The sequence below is a fragment of the Cariama cristata genome, unplaced genomic scaffold (genome assembly GCF_000690535.1).
Source record: "Cariama cristata isolate BGI_N322 unplaced genomic scaffold, ASM69053v1 scaffold44021, whole genome shotgun sequence".
NCBI classification, from domain to species: domain Eukaryota; kingdom Metazoa; phylum Chordata; class Aves; order Cariamiformes; family Cariamidae; genus Cariama; species Cariama cristata.
The window spans coordinates 9,592-17,784 of NW_009601791.1; the positions used below are offsets into that span (position 1 = coordinate 9,592).

General features: G+C 44.6%; 1 protein-coding gene across 1 annotated transcript in view; it reads right to left on the minus strand.

The window, feature by feature from the left end:
• Positions 1-8,193, minus strand: part of LOC104169613 — an 11,695-nt gene that overhangs the window by 3,210 nt on the left and 292 nt on the right. The window lies entirely within an intron of this gene.

An 8,193-nucleotide genomic window follows, 5' to 3' on the forward strand; every position in this document is an offset into this window, starting at 1 on the left:
CAAAGCCACAGGGAGCTCCCATGTCTTGCACTCAACGCTCAGCACCGGCCAGGTACAGTGGGCTGAGAGAAGCCCCCAGCTCCGGCCTGCCCTCTGAACTTCCTTGCCTCCCAGGGGCTTGCATCAAGACCTTCACATTATCCAAACACCGGTTTTCTCGTGGTTGATTTTCTGTCTACTCCCAGAAGCCGTCTTCCTAAGAAGCTGAATAAAGAGCCACAGTGCCCCTGCCAACTAGCACTGCTGTAGGTCTGCTTCCACGTGGGGTCACATGAGAACATTTCTATGCCCAATAACCTCGTTAGTTCCCTTCATGTCATTCATAATGCAAATGAGACAGCGAGCGAATGGCCAGAGGCCCAGAGTGACTAAAGCTCAGCATCCAGAAAGTCTTACATTGCCTCTAGCTCTAAACTAACTTCCCTCCATAACAAGCACCATAAACTTGGCTATCAAAGCTACACATGCCCAGTCTTTGTTGTACAACAGGCAGCGATTTGTATCACTGGCTTCTATTTTTAGCATATTAATTAACTACTGCAACTGGTGAGGCAAGTGTCTCCAACTGGAGAGTGTGGCACCATTGTCTGAAGTCATCACCTCATCTCGCGCTATTGAAAATCATGGCAGTGACCCTCCTGCTGATATGAATTTAACCTGACATGCCCACAAAGGGATGGGGGGTGGTGCACCAATTTTGTGCACATGGTTCTCCACATCACCCTGGACCCTATTAGTGTGGAAAGAGCTCATTGAAAGAAAAGAAGCCACATTGTGCTGGGCCACCTAGAGGGTTGAATAGAAAAGGCTGAGGAAAAGAGCAGGCAGCGGAATAAAGGCTGTAATTAACATATTTCCATATTCAAGCAAAGCAATAACTACGTGAAATGTTTGTCAAGGTGCAACGAAAGCATAAATATTAAGTACTGTATCTGAGGGGATGCAGAACCCTCCCTCCAAGTCTCTTGAATTCCATCAAGAAATTCAAACCCAGCTTTTTACATGTTATTTTCAATTATAAACCTCCATCCCCACTTCCCCCATGACAACATGCCAAGTCCCGCCATCCTCACTCGGTTTTCACCCAGGTAAAACTGCCCCCAGAATTAAGTCAAAAGCTTGCCCTGAGATTTAAAAAAAAGAACAAAAAATCAAAATAAAAGGGAGAGAGAGAGGACCTAAACACGTGAAGCGAAAGCTTTTACTTTAAATTCTTGTTGGTCATGATAAACCGTGAATTACAGAGGGAATCTTATAAAAAGGACTTCTTACTTGACACCTGAAGCAAAGCTACGGGCTAAATCCTTCTTTCGGATCTATGTGTAACCTTGGTTAATAGGCACCCAGAGCCTGCACCGAAGGTACAGCTCTCATGCTAACTTTGTGGTGATTTATGCAATTCCACAGGAGTACAAAAGAGTCTCGTTAAAAGTCAGAGGAGCAGTGCAACAACATGTAGTCTACGAGAATCTGAGCACACGAACACTTCAAGGGAAGACACTGGGTTGTCAGAAAGCAGGACTTATTTTACCTTCTACTTCCAGGCAATAAACAATAAAACTGTCCCATCCCCATTTTGGTATCACCTTTTTCCTAAAGGACCTTAAAAGCAAGGGACAAACCTTGCACAACCCCACTGACTTCAGTGTTGGAAATATAAAAAGCTGATGCAAGGAACAGTGCCCTTTGAAACACAGTCACCTCTGGACCAGCCAGCCGGAGTCATCAAGCAAATTCAGGGTACCCTGAATCCACACCTTACTTTCAGACTGGAGCTCACACAGCCAGGGCATGAACACAGGCATATGCCAAGGATGTTTTTCTGCCAGTGCAGCACACATTAATCCATGGTCAGGTTCTAGGACCCTGTGCACCGCGGCCGAGCTGTTTTGCTGGCTCTCTCCTGATCCAGTGGACTTCACTACCTCTGAGCCAGGAAAATGCAAAGTTGACGGTCAGTCTAAAGCTGGAGGGAACTGGAGGCAGGAACTCAGAGAGGTCCTGCAAGGGGAAGCCCTAACTCGCAGCCAATAAATGAAAACTGCCGGAAGGAAAAGAGCACTGACATATCCAGGCTGAACGTGCTCGGTGTGCCAAAGCCAGGTGGGAACTCTACCTTCTTACAGTGACCCTTGTTACTGCTCTGCCCGCTGGTTGGGTTTTTTTAACAGCCAGTTTTCATCTCTGTAATTTGATAGAGGTTTATTTTCAGAGTTGCAAATGCAGAATTGGAAATTGCTGTCTTGAGGACGGTAATGCTTCTCATGGGTGGAAAAAAAAAAAAAGAAAAAAAAAAAAGGAACATTACGTCCATCAGAACAGAATCGTGACAGTCATCAATACCAGTTTACAAAATTATATAGATAATGGTTAAATTTCACCCAGCCCCAAACTTCACCCAATCAATGATTGTACTATGAAGACAAACATGGATCTATATTTAACCAGCTAAGTTTAAAAGAAAGGTCTAAGGGAAACAATATAAGTAGTGAATTTAATCCTTGCCTGTTTTGATCCAAATGCAATTCCAGCGTCAGTGTGCTATTTTTTTTCAAACGCAGTTGCTTTTAACTGCATTGGCCATTTTTTTCTCTTGCTCTCCTATCTCTACAAGACACTGCAACTTTTCCCCATGTTAGCTATTTCTGCTTTTAAAGGCAAAAACCAGATGACTCTTCAGCCCTTCAAAAAAGGGCATGGCAGTGGCAAGTACGACCAACGAAAAACTTGTGAAGTCGAATAGGATGCAGATCTGCTTCCATTCTTTGAGTAGGCGGAAGGGCTGACACCTAATTCTGTTCCTGGGTTACAGTAAGGCAAAAAGTATTTGGCCTTTATACAAATGGGCCTAAAGTATCCTAAATGTTAATGCTTCATCACAGTCATCCAAGTGAGGTAGAGACAGGGAAACACGTTGAACAGTCTACGTAAAGTATATGAGCACTCACTACAACATGCTTACTAGCTGATCATAAACACTATTTCTGAACAACTGTTTGCACTGATTATTATTTTCACTTGTTCTACACCTTCACTAAGGAAGCCTAGCCAAGGATCAGGATTATGTTAGTGCTTGAACCACCAAAAGGTCAGATCTGCAGCTGGTAGGAAGGAGGGCAATTATCTGGCAGTGCTGGAATTACGCCAGCTTGTGTCAGCAAAAGGTTCTCTTCCTCCACTTCCTGCCACCTTTTTCCCAGATTTGATGGGTCCTACAACTTAAGGAGTGAGTCTGCTTGTACAAAACATCCCCCAGGCCCTGCTTACTTGCTGATGGAGCTTCCGTGGTTCTTGTGGCTTCAATTTTCTGGAAAGCTCAATACAGTGATATGAGCTGCCTCTCCCAGGAAAAAGCAAAAGCCTCCTTTTGTACGGCAATAAATTCACATGGGTTATGCTTTCTTCTGTCACGCAAGAAGCATTTGTGCAAGTGCACCACCACTTTGCAACATGTATTTTATTTCTAAGAGATTAATCCACACCATGAAGCCTCTGCAGACTTCCTTCTTTCCCTCTGCGAAGAAGAGGTCCCAAATAAAACTCGTATCACACTTTTACCCTCTGCAGGGACAGAGCCCAATAACTCTTACGTTGGCTGAGAGGGGAAGGATGCACAGTAGACTTGCCCAGCAGGAGTTCTGAGGACCAAACATGCCTCTTGGCGTTACAAAGCATTCTGTGTGGTTACCCTCCAGATCACTACTAGGGTTGCGGGCCTCATCTTGCAGCCTCTGCTCAGACAACACTCTCATTGACTTCCACAGAACTTCTGTCTGAGTAAGGACCCAGGATTTGGCCCAGAAGTTTAAAAAAAAAAAAAAAAAGCCTTCTCAGCTTTCAAATGTAGATGATTAATGTCCCAGAAACAGTGGGCAGAGGTTTGGCACACTGTACAATACTGACTTAAAGCTGAAATTTTCCTCCTCTTTCTTAGCCTCTTTGCAGACACAGGCTTTGAAAGCCACCGGTATATGAGATGCTGCATTGTATCCATCACAGGAACATCTCACCTGCCACAGGGCTCGGCTGAAGCACAGAAGAGACCATGCAAAGGGCTGAGTCTACGGATCTACACAAGTGGCCTTCTGTCTCTGCAAGTCTGCAAAGCTTTCTGCTTCCAAGTTTTACATGCCACTTAAATAAAACACTGAAACCTCCTCACTGAGATTAGTCTCTCCATTACCACCTGCGTTCAGAGATGCGCAGCTCCTCTTTCTGAAAGCCTGACTTGCACAGCCTGTCCTCCCCCAAAACCCATTCCCTTATAGGCACTGAGATAAAAAGGGGTATCCTGCACCGAAACAGCAGCATGTACAGCCTCCAACAAGACAGCGTAACGCAAGGAAGCACCTGGCCCTCTGTGACTCTGAACAGCCTGGAAAAAGAAGAAATGAAGGGGACACTGAAGTCAAGGAAATAATGCACAGTTCTTTTTTCATAGGCAGCGTAGCATGCTCTGCATGCAGCTCTGTAATGGGTGCCCTCTCCCGCTCCTCCAGGAGCGATTCCCTGGCTTGGAGCACGGCACGCACAAGCAAACGGGCAACCCCTGAGAAAATATTTCCCAACTGTGAAGCACTGTGCAAAGAGACAGAGGAGGAAGGAAGAGTAGAAAGCAATGAACAGATGGAGGTGGGGTCTGAGCTGCAAAGCCACACGATCCCAGAGAACAAAAGAAGGGCAATCTCCATTGGGCTCACAGATAAACAGGATCCTCCCATGCTGAAAAAGTAGTAAGCACCAATTTTCTCAAGCTGTATCGTAAGGACAAGGGCTCCAGATATAGCCTCTTAGTGCCTTTAAAATCCAGAAGACTCCTGAAGGAGATTTTAGCTTGCATGGGGAGCCACCACCAGTGGGATGAGAAAACAAATGACATCACGACAGACTAGGCTATGCCAGTGCGCATGAATCTATACACTCTTACTGCGCGGTGAGCGAGGGAGCTTGAAGAAAGCTGGCCTATGCATGGGCAATTCCCAGTCAACAAGTCAAGCTCTCGCTTAATGACAGTACCTTGTTTGCACTGCCTCGGTGCTGGCGCAGCCAGGGATGGGCTGCAGGCGGACACCGCTTTCAGTCCCTTCCAGTGCAGAAGGAGGCTCCTGAAAGTGTTGTGAAACAGGGCAGGGGAAAGAGAAAACTTTTTATTCAGGGAATAAGCTTCTGTCTTGCTCAGCAGCTCTATGTTCAGATGGGACCAAGGGCAAAGAGGGATACATTCCAGTTTCAGTCATTCTCATGTGAATCATTAATCGCTGCAAGGACTGGGGAGAGGCTGTGGATTTATATCCACGCAGCTTGTTTCAGAAACTGGGCTCAAAATAAAGACAGAGAAACAGAGAGAGTGCCAAATGATAAAACATGACTAAGAGGACTATACAGAAGAATCAAGTATCATCTCCTTTTGCGTAACATTCAAATAGAAAGGAGAAGAGAGATGAATATCAAAGCGATCCTACACATCCAGCACAACATCCAGAACTGTTAATGGTTGCTTCCCTCTCCATTTGCTGACACAAAGTATTGCAGGACCAACATCACAGCTGGCTCTGCCAAGGCGGGGGAACACTTGGGAATTTCTGGTATAACGTTTTTGCTGGGAAATTAAAATGGAGCAACTGATGAAGAAGAACTCAGACTAGAGGAAAAAAGTTCAAAATATGCCAGATTTCACACGATACACTAAAGAACAAGAAAAAAGTACTTGAGAGCAGAGAAAGCTGCACTGAGATGAATTGGGAAATAAAAATTCATTGCTGCGCTCCAGACTAGAGCCATCAGCCAACCAGCGAGGTCAGGTCTGGTTACACTAAAGAATCAAAACCGGGCTAATAACACGCATGGAGGGAGCAAGGCAAGAGGCAGCCACATGTCAAAGGAGGTCATATTGCTGAAAGAAGGCAAATGGGGAAATGAAACACCAGGGTTAACCCAAGCTGGCGGAGAGCAGAAGCTTTGAGGGAGAAAGGGAAAGAAGAAACACAGCGGCTGATGAGAGGTCTCTGACAAACAGGACAAGAAAAGGAAATGACAACTGGATCTGGAAGGAAGTCTGATGAGAAGGGGCTTTTCTTCAACGAGGAGGGTAAAAACAACGTTAAGAAGAGTGGCAGCAAAAGGGAAATACAGTAGTAACAACATTTCTGTAATGCAAATGGGGGTAGTAAACTGGGAATGAGGTAGAAAACTGGGAATGAGGGCTTGGGTAAGATCACTGCTTTCGAAACAGCAAAAGGCTGTGGGTCCTCCTCAAAACTAAATGCCAGCACAGTGTGGTTTGTGGAAAATGAGATGAGAAGAAAAGAAAATCTACAGCCAGCACCAGGGCACCCTGTCTTTTGGGAAGCTCCGTATGCAGTCAATTATGTCCATGATTTGCAAGAAAATAAATTCTCACTTGTTGACTCTTTAAACTCTACGTAAAGGACTTCAGTTCATGCATTGGAGACATACAACATGAGAAGCAGATCACACGGTGGAAACACATGAGAGAAGTGCACGACTGGGCTAAGGGTTCAAAAGGGGATGCTGTTTTGGATCTCAGTAAATGGACTGGTAAAGCATGGAGCTAACCATCAAAGAATTAACGGATAAAGAGTGGAAAGAAGTTGTGGACTTTGGAAACTCCTTCACGGTCCACAGTCCTGTAACGGTTTGGTTATACAGAAAACTTCAAGGGGAAAGCATTACAGACCAGAATTTGAAAAGTCAAATTGTAACAAAATCTAGGTCACTCAAGAAAATGTCCTCTTGGATGAAACAAATGAAATCAAAATACTACTGTCGGAGGTGAAAGTAACAAAAGAGAGGGAAGATTGGTCTGGTTTGGAAGACAACATCCAGGTACGTTGGAGGTTGACCGCTGATGGTGTCATGAGGATCCAGAGAAATGTCCATGGGAAAGACCATCCTTTCCAGAAGAAAAAGGGCAGTGCGAATGAATCCTGGGTAAGGGGCGACGGCAAAGAAAGAAGGCAAAGCTGATGTAACAGATTAATCCTAAAGCAAAAAGCTAATTAGTCCAGAAATGTCTGATGAATTACTAAGAGTGATCCTGCAGACTTTAAGCAACATGTCTATTGAGTCCTGTGGTCTTTTGCCTGAAAAGGATCAGGCAGCAGCATGAAAAGGGAAAGCTTGAGCATCTTGGTACCCAGAAGGTCAATTACCCTAACACAGCCCATATACAGCTCTCTAAAACAGACGGACTGAGGTAGCAGAAGCTGGCCTACATTGTAAAAGCAGTCACTACAACTCAAGTATCGAGAAGCAGGCGTAGTAGTAAACATTCACACCCAAAAGCTGCACACCATCTTCCTTCCCCCTCTGCAGACAGGCAGGCAGAACAGTTCCTATCATAAAGGACTAGGTATGTCAAACTGTGGTGAATTCAAGCATTGAGCCATATACTTGACAATAACCCTGGAAAACACTGCATGCTGTTTATCTGCTCCAGGCCCAGCTTCTAAGAAGCAGTCTAACCGTTAATCCTTTGGATGAAAATTAGAGTACACCTATTTCCTAAAGTCACTGGGGAAAAAAAGAACTCTTAACAAAAAACAGTGTTTTGCAGACAGGTATAAATTAAATGCTTCTCTTCCACAGAAGCAATTATTCTCATCTAAATCTTCAAAAACTGTATTCAGTCAAACATACGACAAAAGGGGAGTGTAATGGTTCCGTATGAAACAGACTAGTTTCACTGCTTTCTTGGAGGGAAGTTTGAGAAAGAATCCAAACGTTTAAAAAAAAAAAGTCAATGCTTTTCATATTGTCATTCCCTATGCTTCAGTAATGTGGCAGTATCACATGCATGTTAAAATACAATTTTTACCTTTTGATCTGGACAGCGCCCAGTTCACGAAAAATTTACGAACACATTAATTGAATGCATTAGCCCAATGCATTTGGGGCTCATGTGCCGTAACACCTTGCAGCATTTTGGCTGTCCCACATCTGTCTTCACAAACGATCTGTGGTCCTTTAAAAAAAATTAGTGAACAGGGAAAACAGAAAATCGTATGGTCTAATCCAGTCCTACTGGTTTCACTGCAAAAGCACCGCATGCCTTAGTAGGAGCAGGACTGCAACTGCACTACAGCTCCTGATCGCAAGAATTCTGTTCATACGCAGTTTTGGGGCCCGATTCTCAATGCCCTTTGCCAACAGTCCCACCAGCTTCAGCCGCTC